The 18,328-nt window shown below is 39.7% G+C and overlaps 1 non-coding gene across 1 annotated transcript; it reads right to left on the bottom strand.

The window, feature by feature from the left end:
• Positions 1 to 3,351: 3,351 nt before the first annotated feature.
• On the bottom strand, positions 3,352 to 3,459 carry LOC148573567 (small nucleolar RNA R71). Its single transcript, XR_015905584.1, has one exon. It is a non-coding gene; the product is annotated as a small nucleolar RNA R71 (small nucleolar RNA).
• Positions 3,460 to 18,328: the final 14,869 nt, after the last annotated feature.

The raw sequence follows: 18,328 nt of genomic DNA, 5'->3' as shown, positions 1-18,328 counted from the left end.
CTCCCATCTTGATCTTAACTTGCCTGGCATGAGCCTCAGGCGAGATTTGTAAAGGAGGACTAAATTCCCAGGTTGGAACTCTTTTCTCTTGATGTGCTGATCATGTACAGCCTTCATCTTCTCCTTGTATAGTCTTGAGTTCTCATAAGCTTCTAGGCGAAGGCTTTCCAGTTCTTGCAGTTGCAACTTCCTTTCAGCTCTGGCTTTTTCAATTCCCATGTTGCACTCCTTTACTGCCCAAAAGGCTTTATGCTCTACTTCAACAGGGAGATGACAACCTTTTCCATAAACTAAGCGGAAAGGACTCATCCCAATGGGTGTTTTGCATGCGCTTCTGTATGCCCAGAGTGCATCTTGTAGCCTGGTGCTCCAATCTCTTCTATGAGGTTTGACTATCTTCTGTAAGATAAGCTTTATCTCTCTGTTTGACACCTCGGCTTGCCCATTAGTTTGAGGATGGTAGGCTGTTGCAACCTTATGAATTATCCCATGCTTCTTCATTAATCCTGTTAGTCTCCTGTTACAAAAATGGGTGCCTTGATCGCTCACGATTGCTCGTGGTGATCCAAAGCGACAAATAATGTGGTTTCTCACAAAGGAAACAACAGTGTTAGCATCATCAATGCGGGCAGGAATTGCTTCCACCCATTTGGAAATGTAATCCACAGCTAACAATATATAAAAATAACCATTAGAATTTGGAAATGGACCCATGAAGTCAATTCTCCAAACATCAAAAATTTCACAGAAAAATATAATTTGTTGAGGCATCTCATCCCTCTTGGATATATTACCAAATTTTTGGCATGGGAAACAAGATCTACAAAATTCAGCAGCGTCTCTAAAAAGTGTATGCCACTAGAATCCACAGTCTAAGATTTTTCTAGCTGTTCTTTGAGGGCCAAAATGTCCTCCACTCTCAGACGAGTGACATGCCTCTAAGATGGACTGGAATTCTGATTGAGGCATACACCGTCTAATTACCTGGTCAGCGCCACATCTCCATAAATATGGGTCATCCCATATATAATATTTAGACTCGCTTTTCAGCTTGGCTCTTTGATGCTTAGAAAAGTTTGGAGGAAAGGTGCGGCTAACTAGATAATTAGCTACAGGTGCATACCAAGGGACTACCTCAGATACTGCTAGAAGGTTATCAAATGGGAAATTATCAGCTATAGGAGTGGGGTCATTGATAAACCACTATTTTATGGTTTATATTGTGTTTAATTATGTGGTTTTATCATGATCTTTACCCACTTATTCATTAAATAAGCATGCATCTATAATTCCTTCCTAAAGTTATTGCATGATTGAAAACTTGCTTCCTAAAGACTTTTAATTATGTATTTTATTTCTCCTTTATTCTATTCAATGCCGTGATCTGTGTGTTAAGTGTTTCAGGCTTTATAGGGCATGAATGACTTAGAGATTGGAAAGGAAGCTTGCAAAAAATGGAAGGAACACAAGAAATTGAGGAGATGACCAGCGAGAAGCGACGCGGCCGCATGGATGACGCAACCGCGCGGAAGAGAGGAAATCGCAATGACGCGGCCGCATGGATGACGCGGCCGCACAAATTGGAAACTGCACAAGTGACGCGGAGGCGTGGACAACATGCTCACGTGGCAAAGCGAAACGCCGAATGACGCGTTCGCCTGAATGACGCGTCCGCGTGACATGCGCGATCTGCATAATCTGCAGAATCGCTGGGGGCGATTTCGGACCTTATTTTGACCCAGTTTTCGTCCCAGAAAAGCAGACTAGAGCCATAGAACATGCAGAAACCAAACACAACATTCATTCCGCATAGTTTTAGTTTTTAGATCTAGTTTTCCTCTCCTTTAGGTTTTCTCTCTACACATTCATAGTTTCCAGGATTTGTTATTTTCATTGTTTTTGCATTGGGATATTGAGAAGAGTTATTGCCTCATCAAGACTTCGACATTCTAGTTCGTTCTCTTTACTTGTCTCTTACTCTTCCATGTTCCTTAATTTACTTAATTTTACTATTGGATTATTTTAGCATTTATTAATTACAGGAATTACTTTTATTTTTAATTAATCTTTTGATCATTATTTATCATGTCTTTCTTTAATTCCCTTTCTTATGTTATGAATTTTACATTTACAATGAGCGAGTAGTTCCCTAACTTGATGGGGAGTTGATTGAAAGGAATCCTTGAGTTGGGATGCTCAAGAGAAAGATTGTAATTGGGTTTATTGTTGGATTGCTCTCTAGTCACTAACACCAATCCTCCCAAGAGCGGATTGGAACTTGTGGATAGAAATAGCATTCCAACTTGTTTAACTTTCCCTTATTTAGTGAGGGACAACTAAACATAATAACCCTCAATTGTCAATTAATCTTAAGAGTACTCCAACAAGAATAGGGCTTCCAGCTAATCAACTCCCAGTCAAGGCTTTTATTTAATTTTATATAAATTCTCTAATTTAATTTTCTGCCATTCAACTCAAACCTTTTTGAAAACATCTGATTAATAAAATAGCACACTTTTTTACAACTCGTTGTGAGACGACCTGGGATTCATACTCCCAGTATTTCAATTTTAATTTCTGTGACACCCTTCTAAATTGATAAGTGGATTTCTGGTTGGTTGAGAACTATACTTGCAATGCATATTTTATAATCATTCTTAACTCGCCAATTTCCGCCACCATCAATTTTTGGCGCCGTTGCCGGGGAGTTGCAATAGAGTGCTAAAGTTATTGATTGGATTTTATTTATTTGCATTTTATTTTATTTTACTACTATGAGCTACTTGTTTTTTTTGTTGGATGACGCGTTCGCTTCCTGACCCAAGCTTGCTAGTATTCGATCCTGAGATTGAAAGAACTATTTCACGAATAAGGCAAGCTCGGCGTCGGTTAGTCCTCTCTGAGGGCGGATCTGAAATGTCACTTGAGAAAGAAACCAGCCCCCGTTCTATTGATTTGGTTATTTTACATGCAGGTAACATGGCAGCAGCTAGGAGAGTTACTATCCAGGAGGCTGGAGCCCCTGATTTTACAATGCAACCATTTCAAGCGCATCACCCAGCGGTGGCTACAGACTTTGAAATAAAGACCGCACTACTCAATTTGATGCCCAAGTTTCATGGCTTGCCTGCTCAAGAGACTATCAAGCACCTGAGAGATTTTCAAGCAGCCTGTTCTACTGTCAGGCGTGATGGTGCAGATGAAACTTCAATTTTGCTGAAAGCTTTCCCATTTTCTCTTGAGGGGAAGGCAAGAGAGTGATACTACACTCAACCAGCAGCAATTGTATCCAACTAGGATACACTGAGAAGAGAATTCTTGGAAAAGTTCTTTCCAGCTGAAGTTACTGATAAACTGAGGAAAGATATTTCCATGATTGTTCAGGATGATTTTGAAACTCTCTATGAGTACTGGGAGTGCTTCAATAATCTTCTGGAAACTTGCCCCCACCATATGATTGACAAGATAGTGTTACTCAGTTATGTCACACAGGGCATGAGGCCCCAAGATAAGACCACATTGGAAAGTGCTAGCAATGGGTCTATGAAAAAGTACAAGACCACTGATGAGGCATGGCAATTGATCAGTAACTTAGCTTAATCTACTTGGAATCACAGGCAGAAACAAGGCCGTGCAAAAGCCGTTGCAGAAGTATCCTCTAGCAGAGAGACTGCTACTTTAACTCAGAGTATCTGTGAAATGACCAACTTGCTGAAGCAGATGCAATTGAATCAACAACAAGTTCAGCAAGCTTAACCTTCTCCAGCACAACAAAACCAACAGTTAGTCCCACAAAGAGTTTGCAGAATCTGTGCTGATTATAGCCATTATACTGATGAATGTCCGTAGCTCCAGTAGGAAGACAACACCGTGGCAGCCACTCATAACTTCTATGACCGCCCTAACCAAGGGTACAATCAAAGTGGCAATTACAACCATGGATGGCAGGACAATTCTAACCAGAATTGGAGGGACAACAACAACAATAGAGGAGGCAAAGATAATCAGGGGAATCAGAGGTGGAATAACAACAACAACAGGCAGCAGAACCAGTACCAGCCTTACAGAGCACCTCACCTAAGGCAATCCCAAGGACCACAGAATACCCAACAGCAGACCTCTCAAATTACCTATCCTTCTTCTTCTGCTAATGATGACTTACTACAATCAATTGATCGGAGACAGTAGACCATAGAAAATAACATTAATGCCACTCTGAATGGTCTGAACGCTACTTTGCAAGCTCTTGTCTCACAGATTGGTTCAATGAATAACTCCAATAATCAACCTTTGAGCTCTAGTGGAATTCCCTCTCAACTATCCCAATCCCAAGGGTGGTATTAATGCCATCACCCTAAGGTCCGGAACCACACTGCAGGAGAGGAACCAGGAGGAGCCAAGCTCACCAGAACACGCCTCAGCTGAAGAGGTAGTGGAAATAGAAGATGTTGAAGAGGAAGAAGACATACAGGACATAGCTGAAAAAGAAGAAGCTCGACCACAGGAGGAAGCATCAAAAGGCGCAGACACTGCAGAAGACACCACTCCTATTCCATTTCCACAACTTGCAAGGAAGCCTAGGAAGTAGCTAGAACCTGATCCAAAAATGGTAGAGATATTCAAAAAGGTTGAGGTAACTGTTCCTCTATTTGATGTTATTCAACAGGTACCTAAGTATTCAAAGTTTCTAAAAGATTTATGTATACATAAAGACAAAATTAATGAATTAGAAACTATTCCTTTAGGAAGTTCCATATCTGCTTTAATGGGAGGTTTACCTGAAAAGTGTAGTGACCCAGGTCCTTGTATAGTTAATTGTACTATTGGTGGTGTGATAATTTCTGACTGCATGTGTGATTTAGGAGCATGTGTGAGTATAATGCCTTTGTCTATATATGATGTTTTGAGGCTCCCTCCCTTAAAAAGGTCGGCAGCTCGTTTTGTGTTAGCAGATAAAAGCATTATTACAGTGGTTGGAGTTGCTGAAGATGTCTTAATGGGCATTAAGGGACTCACGTTCCCCACTGATTTTTATATCCTGGAAATGCCCCAAAATGACTCAGACAAGCCATCATCAATCCTACTCGGAAGGCCATTCTTGAAGACCTAAAAGTTTAAATTAGATGCTTTTTCAGGAACATACTCTTTTGAAATAGATGGCCGAATAGTGATCTTCAACCTGAATGGAGTTATGACGCACCCTCCGGAGGATCATTCTATCCTCCAGTGTGACATTATAGATGAAACCGTGGCTAAAATTCACCAGGAGGAATTTGAAGAGAAGCACACAGGACAAGGCCCAAGTGTGGGGACATTCTCAGAGGACAATGACAATGCCTTACCACTGTTACCAGCTTCAGACAACCCAGAGCCTGAACATGATCAGAAGTTAGAATTAAAACCCCTTCCTCCACACCTCAAATATGCTTACCTTGAAGACGAGCAGAAGTTTCCGGTTATCATTGCAAGGGAACTCACTTCTCAACAGGAAGAGCAGCTACTTGGTGTGCTGAGGAGGCACAAGAAGGCAATTGGTTGGAGTTTGGCAGACATAGTAGGCATCAATCCTCAAGTCTGTGAGCATAGGATATTTTTAGAAGAGGGAGCAAGACCTGTCCGTCAACCCCAGAGAAGACTGAACCCCACTATCCTAGAGGTTGTCAAAAAGGAAGTGACCAGACTACTAGAGGCAGATATCATCTATCCCATCTCAGACAGTGAATGGGTAAGCCCAGTACAAGTGGTGCCAAAGAAGTCTGGAGTCACTGTAGTGAAGAATGAGCATGGAGAGCTCCTGACAACCAGAGTTCAGAACGCCTGAAGGGTCTGCATTGACTACAGACGCCTCAACCAAGCAACCCGTAAGGATCACTATCCTCTTCCATTCATTGATCAAATGCTGGATCGCCTGTCAGGTAAATCACATTATTGTTTTCTAGATGGTTACACAGGTTATTTCCAGATTCATATAGCTCCTGAGGATCAGGAAAAGACCACTTTTACATGTCCTTTTGGGACTTATGCTTACAAGAGAATGCCCTTTGGCTTGTGCAATGCACTAGCTACTTTCCAAAGGTGCATGATGAGTCTTTTCTCCGATCTTATTGAGGACTGTATGGAGATTTTTATGGATGATTTTAGCGTATACGGCGATTCCTTTAGCCTTTGCTTAGATGGATTATCTAGAGTATTAGATAGATGTGTTAGTACAAACCTGGTATTAAATTTTGAAAAATGTCACTTTATGGTTAAACAAGGGATTGTACTAGGACATGTTGTGTCTAACACTGGCATTTCTATAGATCCAGCAAAGGTGGATGTTATTTCTAGTTTACCTTACCCCTCTTCTGTGAGGGAGGTCCATTCTTTCCTTGGCCATGCAGGTTTTTACAGGAGGTTCATTAAGGACTTTAGTAAGGTAGCACTTCCCTTATCCAGGCTACTGCAGAAAGATATTGAGTTCGAGTTCAGTGAAAATTGCAAACAAGCGTTTGATAAGCTGAAGACCGCACTGACTCAAGCCCCAATTGTGAAAGGATCATACTAGAGCCAACCATTTGAAATAATGTGTGATGCTTCCAACCATGTCGTAGGAGCAGCACTGGCTCAGCATGAAGGTAAGGATCCTTTTGTTATTGCTTACGTGTCTAAAACTTTAGATGCCGCTCAGTCGAATTACACTACTACTGAGAAAGAGCTTCTTGCTATTGTTTTTGCTCTGGATAAATTCCGAGCCTATTTACTTGGTACTAAAGTAGTAGTGTATTCAGACCACGCAGCTCTAAAGTATTTATTAGCTAAAAAAGAGTCCAAACCAAGGCTTATACGTTGGATACTGCTATTACAAGAATTTGATTTGGAAATTAAGGACAGGAGTGGCAACCAGAATTTAGTGGCAGACCCCTTGAGTCGCCTTGAACATATTACAGATGACTCCACTCCTATAGCTGATAATTTCCCATTTGATAACCTGCAAGCAGTATCTGAGATAGTCCCTTGATATGCACCTGTAGCTAATTATCTAGTTAGCCGCACTTTTCCTCCAAACTTTTCTAAGCATCAAAGAGACAAGCTGAAAAGCGAGTCTAAATATTATATATGGGATGACCCATATTTATGGAGATGTGGCGCTGACCAGGTAATTAGACGGTGTGTGCCTCAATCAGAATTCCAGTCCATCTTAGAGGCCTGTCACTCATCTGAGAGTGGAGGACATTTTGGCCCTCAAAGAACTGCTAGAAAAATCTTAGACTGTGAATTCTGGTGGCCTACTCTTTTTAGAGACGCTGCTAAATTTTGTAGATCTTGTTTTCCATGCAAGAAATTTGGTAATATATCCAGGAAGGATGAGATGCCTCAACAAATTATACTTTTCTGTGAAATTTTTTATGTTTGGGGCATTAACTTCATGGGTCCATTTCCAAATTCTAATGGTTATTTCTATATATTGTTAGCTGTGGATTACATTTCCAAATGGGTGGAAGCAATTCCTACCCGCACTGATGATGCTAACACTGTTGTTTCTGATGAAAAGTCATCTTAGCCTAGTTTCACTAGCCTTTTTCTTTTGTTTTCAATTGAATTATGCACTTTCTTGAGCCACAAGCAAGCCAATTGGGTAGATTTTCATGTTTCCTTTGATTTAATCAATCATAGATGAATTAATGCAATTTCATGAGGATTTATGCTATAATTGCCACATATTATGAAAGAATGACAAACTCATGATTTTGAGCATAGCTTTGATGTGTTTGGTTGTTTGATGATAAGTGAAGAAAGCTTGGAGAAAGGTTGAAGCAAGAAGGAATAGCTAGGAGCAAGAGAGAACAAAAAGTTTGAGCAAAAGTTTGCCTCAAACTTTAGCTCAAACTTTCGGAATAAGTGAAAACACCCCAGGGAACAAAAAGCTTGCGCCAACGTTTGCCTCAAACTTTTTGGCAAACGTTGGCGCCATCAGCAACACACCCTGGAGACAAAAAGTTTGCGCCAACGTTTGCCTCAAACTTTTTGGCAAACGTTGGCGCCATGAGTGTGCATAAGGGGGCCAACGTTTGAGAAAAAGTTTGACCCCAAACTTTAGCTCAAACGTTGGTAGCAGCAAGAATGGGGCAGCTGGTGTAAAAAGTTTGAGTAAAAGTTTGCCTCAAACTTTTACTCAAACTTTTACTCAAGCTTTTATAATTCCCAACCCGGTTCACTTCGGTTCTCTCTCCAACTCCAAGAGCAATCAACCAAGGCCTCTATCAATCCAATTCCATCAAGAGCAAAGGCCCAATTCAAGGCTTGAAGACCATTTGAAGAAAGTGTATAAATAGATGAGGATTTAAGTTTCTAGGGAGCTTTTTCTTTTCGGTTTTGATTAGGTAGTTTTGTAGAGAGCTCACCTTTACATTTTGGTATTGTTGTTTTAATTCAAGAAAATTTGGGGAGGAGAATTGATCTCTCTTCTTCCTTGTTCCTGCTTGAATACTCTTTACTTTTCTTGCTTCGGATCTTGGGTGGAGAATTGAAGAAATTCTGTTTCAATCTCACCTTGGGATCTTGTTTAATTTTCCGCATCATTGAATTTCAGTTTCTGTTAATTGCTTCTTCTTTTACTTTCTCTGCAATTTACATTTCTTCATTTCCTTTGCAATTGTTCTTGCTGGATCTAGGAAGGTATTGAGATCTAGACTTGGTTATCTAGTCTCTTGAGTCCTGAGATCTGGATTTCCCATTTTCGATTCTCTGTTTAATACTTTTCAAGCCCATTTACAATTTCGTTTTAGATCCGATTCAATTCAAGTTATCTTCTACTCTTCTGTGTGTTGAATTTTACTTTTCCTTGTTTAATTTCTGCAAATTCAATTCCCAATTCCCTTTACAATTCAAGCCATTTACATTTCTTGCACTTTAAGATTCTGCAATTTACATTTCTTGCGTTCTAAGTTTCTGCCATTTAATGTCTTGCTCTTTAAGATTTAGCACTTTAACATTTCAGTTCTCTTTAATTTCATGCAAATTACCCATTCCCTTTATTTTCCATGCAATCTAAATTCTGCAAATCATAAATCTCTCAACCAAATCATGATTCGCTTGACTAAATCAACCACTAAACTAAAATTGCTCAATCCTTCAATCCCTGTGGGATCGACCTCACTCCCGTGAGTTATTATTACTTGATGCGACCCGGTGCACTTGCCGGTGAGTTTTGTGTCGGATCGTTTTTCGCACATCAAGTTTTTGGCGCCGTTGCCGGGGATTGATTAGATTGACAATGATTAAGTGAGGTGGTGATCTAGATCTAGCATTTTTATTTTCTATTTCTCTAATCTTTGACTGACACGCTAACTGTTTGAAATTTTGCTTAAACAAAACTTCGTTCTAGCAATAGACTGAAGAGTTACTGGTGGTGTTTCTTTTGTTTTGTTTGTATGTCAGGTACAGGGAGATCCATTCCTGTTTTATCTAAAACTGACCAGAGAACTCTTAGAAGGTTGAGAAGAGCTGAAAGAGGGAAAAATATTGTTGGAGAGGAAGAATCTGAGGAAGAATATCACGAGATGGAAGGAGATCCATCTAATCCAGGAGGAGGGGTTAACAATAACCCACAGCAGAGGAGAGTATTGGCCTCCTATACCTTTGCAAATGCTAGACATTGTGGAAGCAGCATTCTCACCCCTAATGTCAATGCAAATAACTTTGAATTGAAGCCACAACTTATTACATTGGTCCAAAACAACTGCTCGTTTGGGGGAGGACCATTGGAGGATCCAAATCAACATCTATCTACCTTCTTAAGGATTTGTGACACTGTCAAGTCCAATGGCGTGAATCCTGAAACTTATAAGCTTCTGCTGTTCCCATTCTCATTAAGGGACAAGGCAGCACAATGGCTTGAAACTTTTCCTCAAGGAAGCATCACTAGCTGGGATGACTTGGTGACTAAATTTCTAGCCAAATTCTATCCACCTCAAAGAGTCATCAGGCTGAAGACTGAGGTGCAAACATTCACGCAATTGGATGCTGAAAATCTGTATGAAGCATGGGAGAGATACAAGGCTCTGCTGAGGAAATGTTCACCAGAAATGTTCACTGAGTGGGATAAGCTACAGAACTTCTATGAAGGACTCACTCTAAAGGCTCAAGAATCACTTGACCACTCAGCTGGAGGATCATTGCAACTGATGAAAACAGCAGAAGAAGCTCAAAATCTTATTGACATGGTGGCCAACAATCAATATTTCTTTGCTCATCAAAGAAATCGCCAACCATCACAAAAGAGAGGAGTAATGGAGCTAAAAGGGGTGGACTCAATCTTGGCTCAAAACAAGATGATGCAGCAGCAAATTCAACAACAATTTGAGCAAATGACCAAGAGGATTGATAGCCTCCAAGTTGCAGCAGTTAACACAAGCCAACCATCATCCACATGGGGGCAAAATGAAGAAACTCAAGAAGAACAACAATAAGAGCAAGTACAGTATATGCACAACCAAGGACCAAATGAAGTGTATGGTGATACATACAATCCATCCTGGAAGAACCACCCAAACCTCAAATGGGGAGATAATCACACCAAAAACCAACAACCATGAAAGAGGAACTCAAACCAAAACACTTCAAGAAACAACCAAAACCACAACCAGCAGCAAACTAACCAGAACCCCTACAGAAAACCTCAAAACAACTACCCCAACCCCATCCAGTACCAATCTAATAACCAACCCATCAACCAAAATGCCTACCATCCACCATCCACATCTCACAACCCACCACAAGCATCACCTGAATCTCAAAGACTCACTAACTTGGAGACCTTGATAGACAAAATGTTGAAACACCAGGAAATGACAACCAAGAACCATGAAGCCTCCATGAAGAGCCTAGAGAGGCAGATTGGGCAGATCTCTAAACAGATTTCTGTTGAGAGACCTTCAAGCTCACTGCCGAGTGACACAATTCTAAATCCTAAGGAAGAATGCAAGGCAATACAATTAAAGAGTGGGAGAACATTGAAGAGCAGCAAGAGACCACTAGAAGAGGAACAGCCAACACACACAGAGGAAGCCAATGATGATGATGCAATGGCAAGCAAGCAAGCTTCAAAGCAAACTCAAGAAAAGGAGGAACAATCAAAAATTCCAAAAAAGGGGAATGAAGCAATTGAAGAGCCAACAAAGAATCAAAAGCAACAAGCAGAGAAGACCTTTGTACCTCCACTGCCAAATCCTCAGAGATTCAACAAGGAGGCAAAGGACCAACAATTTCACAAGTTCCTTGAGACTTTCAAGAAGTTGGAGATAAATATTCCCTTGGCTGAGGCACTGGAGCAGATGCCCCTATATGCCAAGTTCATGAAGGAGCTAATCAACAAGAAGAGAAGTTGGCAAGAAAAAGAAACTATCATGCTCACTGAAGAATGTAGCGCTGTGATCCAGATGGGTATCCCACCAAAGCTCAAAGATCCAGGGAGTTTTGTAGTCTCATGCACCATAGGCAAGATAACATTGGAAAACGCCCTGTGTGATCTAGGTGCCAGCATCAATTTGATGCCTCTATCATTGATGAGAAAGCTTGTCATAGAAGAAATTAAACCCACCAGGATGTCACTAGTCATGGCCGATAGATCAATCAAGACACCCAATGGTATTGGGGAGAATTTACTAGTGAAGGTTGGAAAGTTTATCTTCCCCGCAGACTTCGTAATCTTAGACACAGAAGGGGAAGGAAGCAGCTCAATCATCTTGGGGAGACCATTTCTAGCCACCGCAAGAACCACTATTGATGTGGAGAAGGGAGAAATGACCTTCAGGGTGCATAATGAATAAATGGTAATCAATGTCTTCAAATCAATGCAACACCCCTCAGAGCAAGAAAACTACATGAATGTGGATATGATAGAAGGGCTGGTAGAAGAAATGTTTGAAGACGACTATTTGGAGCATTAGAAAGAACAAAGAGAGGAAGTGATAGAAATACTCATTGAAGACAAGAAAGAGGATAAACCGAAACAGGAGTTGAAACCTCTCCCTCCTCACCTCAAATACGTGTTTCTTGGGGAAGCAGAGGCATTACCAGTGATTATAAATTCCTCTTTGAACATGGATGAGGAAGCAAGGTTGATTGAAGTATTAAAAACTCACAAAACAGCCTTGGGGTGGACAATTGAGGACATCAAAGGCATCAGCCCTGCTATTTGCATGCATAAAATTTTATTAGAGGAAGAATCAAAACATGTGGTTTAACCTCAAAGAAGACTCAACCCAACCATGAAAGAGGTGATTCAAAAAGAAGTGATGAAGCTATGGAATGCAGGGATAATCTTCCCAATCTCAGACAGCTCTTGGATGAGTCCGGTTCAAGTTGTGCCAAAAAAAGGAGGAATGACAGTCATCACCAATGAAAAGAATGAGTTGATCCCCACTAGGACAGTGACTGGGTGGAGAATGTGCATAGACTACAGGAGATTGAATGATGCAACAAGAAAAGATCATTTTCTTTTGCCATTCATCGATCAAATGTTGGAAAGACTAGCAGGCCATGCTTATTATTGCTTCCTGGATGGGTATTCTGGTTACAATCAAATAGTGGTGGACCCCAAGGATCAAGAGAAGACCTCCTTCACATGCCCATTTGGAGTTTTTGCCTATAGAAGGATGCCATTTGGGCTGTGCAACGCCCCAGCCACTTTTCAAAGGTGTATGCTCTCTATTTTTTTTGATATGGTGGAAAAATTTTTAGAAGTCTTCATGGATGATTTTTCTGTTTTTGGCAATTCATTTAACACTTGCTTGCATAACTTAACTCTTGTTTTGAAAAGATGCCAAGAAACTAATTTGGTGTTGAATTGGGAAAAATGCCATTTCATGGTTCTGGAAGGAATAGTTCTTGGGCATAAAGTGTCATGTAGAGGTATAGAAGTTGATAAAGCTAAAATAGAAGTTATTGAAAAACTCTCTATACCTGTTAATGTGAAAGCAGTAAGAAGTTTTCTTGGGCATGCTGGCTTCTACAGAAGGTTCATCAAGGACTTTTCAAAAATAGCAAAACCATTGAGCAATTTACTAATGAATGATGTTCCCTTCATTTTTGATGATAACTGTAGACATGCCTTTGAAACTCTCAAGAGAAAGCTCATTACAGCACCAATCATCACACCCCCTGATTGGAATTTACCTTTTGAACTTATGTGTGATGCAAGCAACCTTGCTATCGGTGCTGTACTGGGGCAAAAGAAGGACAAATTACATCATGTCATATATTATGCTAGCAAAGTGTTGAATGAAACACAGAAAAATTATACCATCACTGAAAAAGAACTTTTAGCAATTGTATATGCATTTGATAAGTTTAGACAATACTTGATCGGTTCAAAAGTTATAGTATACACTGGCCATTCTGCTCTCAAGTATTTAATGTCTAAACAGGATTCAAAGCCAAGGCTTATTAGGTGGGTGTTGCTGTTACAAGAATTTGATATTGAAGTGAGGGATAGGAAGGGAAGTGAAAATCAAGTAGCAGATCATCTATCAAGAGTGCCACAAGAAGCTAAGCAAGACAAACCACATCAAGTAAATGAGAACTTCCCTGATGAACATCTTTTCCAAATTCAACAAACACCTTGGTTTGCTGACATAGCAAACTACAAGGTAGGAAGGAAGATACCTCAAGAATTTTCCAAGCAACAAATGAAGAAATTACTCAATGAAGCAAGGAAGTTCTTGTGGGATGAACCTTTTCTATTCAAGAGATGCGCTGATGGAATGATTAGGAGGTGTGTCCCTGAAAGTGAAATAAAGGACATACTATGGCATTGCCATGGCTCAGCATATGGTGGACACTTTGGACCAGAGAGAACAGCTGCAAAGGTATTACAGAGTGGGTTTTATTGGCCAACCATCTTCAAGGATGCCAGAGAGTTTGTTCACCAATGCAATGAATGTCAAAGAACTGGAGGATTGACAAAGAAAAATGAGATGCCTCAAAATTTCATCCTGGAAGTGGAGGTGTTTGACTTATGGGGCATTGATTTCATGGGGCCTTTTCCTCCTTCCTACTCTTTCAGATATATCCTGGTGGCAGTAGAGTATGTATCAAAGTGGGTGGAAGCCATAGCCACAACCACCTGTGATGCATAGATTGTCCTCCAATTCCTTAAAAAGCACATTTTCACAAGATATGGAGTGCCCAAGGGGCTAGTTAGTGATGGTGGTGGTCACTTTTGCAACAAACAGATGGAGAAACTCCTCCACAAATATGGAGTAATCCATAAAGTAGCCACACCTTACCACCCTCAGACTAATGGCCAGGCTGAACTCGCAAATAGGGAACTGAAGAAGATCCTAGAGAAAACAGTGGGAAGCACGAGAAAGGATTGGGCTAGGAAGTTAGAAGATGCCTTATGGGCATATAGGACAGCTTACAAAACCCCTATTGGCAAGTCACCCTTTCAGTTATTATATGGCAAATCCTGTCACCTCCCTGTAGAACTGGAACACAGAGCTTTTGGGGCCACTAAACTCCTCAACCTTAATTCCCAAGCTGCAGGAGAGAAAAGGTTGTTACAACTAAATGAGTTAGATGAATTCAGGCTAGAAGCCTATGAGAGTGCTAAGATATACAAGGAAAGAGCTAAGAGGTGGCATGATAAGAAGATCACAAAGAAGGAGTTCAAGCCAGGACAACAAGTGCTCCTGTATAACTCAAGGCTTAAGATCTTCCCTGGCAAACTTAAGTCTAAGTGGACTGGCCCGTACTTGGTGACAAAGGTTTTTCCTTATGGGATTATTGAATTACTAGATGAAGCAACAAAGAGTCAATTTACAGCAAACAGTCACAGAGCAAAGCTGTACTTGGGAGGACAATGGGATAAGGAAAAAGAGGTTCAGAACCTACAACCTTCTTGAAAAGAATTAAAGAATGTCAAGCTAATGACAATAAAGAAGCGCTTGTTGGGAGGCAACCCAACCTGAGGTAATTTTTGTTTTATAGCTATTTCAATAAAAAGGTTGAATGATTGGTATGTATTGCAAGGAGCTAAGTTTGGTGTTTCACACCAAAACAATTTAAGGGAGAATAAAGGATTCTAAGTTTGGTGTTCCACCAAAATCTCATTTCAAAGCACATTCTCACCTTCTGCACAAAGGGTTACTAGCTCCAAGCAATCTGATAAATCATTTAATCATTGTCTTTTTTTTTTAGTTTTATTACCTTTAGCAAAGACTTAGGCTTTCACATATGGATATTTTAATGCATGAGAAATGATGAGCGGATAATTTATACGCTTTTTGGCATTGTTTTTAGTATGTTTTTAGTAGGATCTAGTTACTTTTAGGGATGTTTTCATTAGTTTTTATGTTAAATTCACATTTCTGGACTTTACTATGAGTTTGTGTGTTTTTCTGTGATTTCAGGTATTTTCTGGCTGAAATTGAGGGACTTGAGCAGAAATCAGATTCAGAGGTTGAAAAAGGACTGCTGATGCTGTTGGATTCTGACCTCCCTGCACTCAAAGTGGATTTTCTGGAGCTACAGAACTCGAAATGGCGCGCTTCCAATTGCTTTAAAAAGTAGACATCCAGGGCTTTCCAGAAATATATAATAGTCTATACTTTGGCCAAGAATAGACGACGTAAACTGGCGTTCAACGCCAGCTTTCTACCCAAATCTGGCGTCTAGCGCCAGAAAAGGAGCCAAAACCAGAGTTGAACGCCCAAACTGGCACAAAAGCTAGCGTTCAACTCCACAAATGGCCTCTGCACGTGCAACACTTAAGCTCAGCCCAAACACACACCAAGTGGGCCCCGGAAGTGGATTTATGCATCAATTACTTACTCATGTAAACCCTAGTGACTAGTTTATTATAAATAGGACCTTTTACTAGTCTTTTTGACCATCTTTGGTCTCAGTTTTAATCCATTGTTCATCTTAGGAGACTATTGATCATGTTTTAGGGGGCTGGCCATCTCGGCCATGCCTGGCCCTTCACTTATGTATTTTCAACGGTAGAGTTTCTACACTCCATAGATTAAGGTGTGGAGCTCTGCTGTTCCTCAAAGATTAATGCAAAGTACTACTGTTTTCTATTTAATTCATCTTATTTCGCTTCTAAGATATCCATTCGCACCCAAGAACATGATGAAGGTGATGATTATGTGTGACGCTCATCATCCTTCTCCCCTATGAACGCGTGCCTGACAAACACTTCTGTTCTACATGAATTAAGCTAGAATGAGTATCTCTTAGATCTCCTAACCAGAATCTTCGTGGCGTAAGCTAGAATGATGGCGGCATTCAAGAGAATCCGGAAAGTCTAAACCTTGTCTGTGGTATTCCGAGTAGGATTCAATGATTAAATGACTGTGACGAGCTCCTAACTCGCGATTGCAGGGCGTTAGTGACAGACGCAAAAGGATAGTAAATCCTATTCCAGCATGATCGAGAACCGACAGATGAATAGCCGTGCCGCAATAGGGTGCGTGAGCATATTATTCACTGAGAGGATAAGATGAAGCCATTGGCAAGGGTGATGCCTCCAGACGATTAGCCGTGCCGTGACAGGGCATTGGATCATTTTCCCGAGAGATGACCGAAAGTAGCCATTGACAGTGGTGATGTATCACATAAAGCCAGCCATGGAAAGGAGTAAGACTGATTGGATGAAGATAGCAGGAAAGCAGAGGTTCAGAGGAACGAAAGCATCTCCATTCGCTTATCTGAAACTCTCACCAATGAATTACATAAGTATTTCTATCCCTATTCTATTAATTATTATTCGAAAACACCATTATCACTTTATATCTGCCTGACTGAGATTTACAAGGTAACCATAGCTTGCTTCATACCAACAATCTCCGTGGGATTCGACCCTTACTCACGTAAGGTATTACTTGGACGACCCAGTGCACTTGCTGGTTAGTTGTATCGAAGTTGTGACATATTATGAATGTGTAATCACGATTACGCGTACCAAGTTGCTCACGTGCCAGGAATAGTTTGAGCCTGGACATCACAATTTCGTGCACCAAGTTTTTGGCGCCGTTGCCGGGGATTGTTCGAGTTTGGACAACTAACGGTTCATCCTGTTGCTCAGATTAGGTAATTTTCTTTTTATTCTCTTTTCAAAAAATTTTTCAAAAAAATAGTTCAAAATTCTCTCATCTGTTTTCGAAAAAAAATGTTTTCAAAAAAAAATTTTTTTTTATTCAAAATTTTTAAGAATGAATTCTAGTGTTTCATGAAGCATGTAAAGCCTGGCTGGCTGTAAAGCCATGTCTAAATTTATTTGGACTGAGGCTTGCAATTTGTTATCAAGAGAAATATACTCTCGTGTTAAATGCTGAAGCTTGGCTGGCCATTGGCCATGTCTAGTGTTTTGGACTGGAGCTTTCATTGAAAGCTTGGCTGGCTAATGAGCCATGTCTAATTCCTGGACTGAAGCTTTAGACTAACATGGCAAGATTCCTGGAATTCATATTAAAAATTTTGGAATCCTCATTTTTTCTTTCTTTTTCATATAATTTTCAAAAAAATCCAAAAAAAAAATTAGAAAATCATAAAAATCAAAAATATTTTTCTGTTTCTTGTTTGAGTCTTGAGTCATGTTATAAGTTTGGTGTCAATTGCATATGCATCTTGCATTTTTTCGAAAATAGCATGCATTCATAGTGTTCTTCATGATATTCAAGTTGTTCTTGGTAAGTCTTCTTGTTTGATCTTGATGATTTTTTGTTTTGTGTCTTTTCATGTTTATCATATGCATTCTTGAATTCTTAGTGCGTAACCATTAAAGAATTCTAAGTTTGGTGTCTTGCATGTTTTCTTTGCATTAAAAATTTTTCAAAAATATGTTCTTGATGTTCATCTTGACATTCAAAGTGTTCTTGGTGTTCATCTTGACACTCATATCATTCATGCATGCATTCATTGTTTGATCTAAAAATTTCATGCATTGCATCATTTTTCTTGTTTTTCCCTTGCATCATAAAAATTCAAAAATAAAAAAAAAATATCTTTCCCTTTTTCTCTCATCAAATTCGAAAATTTGAGTTGACTTTTTCAAAAATTTTTAAAATCAAGTTGTTTCTTATGAGTCAAATCAAATTTTCAATTTGAAAATCTTATCTTTTTCAAAATCTTTTTCAAAAATCAAATCTTTTTCAAAATTCTTAGTTATTTTCGAAAATTCCAAAAATATTTTTCAAAAATATTTTTCTTATTTTTATATCAAATTTTCGAAAATAACATAATCAATTAATGTTTTGATTCAGAAATTTCAAGTTTGTTACTTGCTTGTTAAGAAAGATTCAAACTTTAAGTTCTAGAATAATATCTTGTGATTTCTTAT

This window comes from Arachis ipaensis, chromosome B2 (assembly GCF_059453495.1).
Source record: "Arachis ipaensis isolate K30076 ecotype BB chromosome B2, ASM5945349v1, whole genome shotgun sequence".
Taxonomy (NCBI): domain Eukaryota; kingdom Viridiplantae; phylum Streptophyta; class Magnoliopsida; order Fabales; family Fabaceae; genus Arachis; species Arachis ipaensis.
This window is presented reverse-complemented; position numbering and strand designations above follow the sequence as displayed.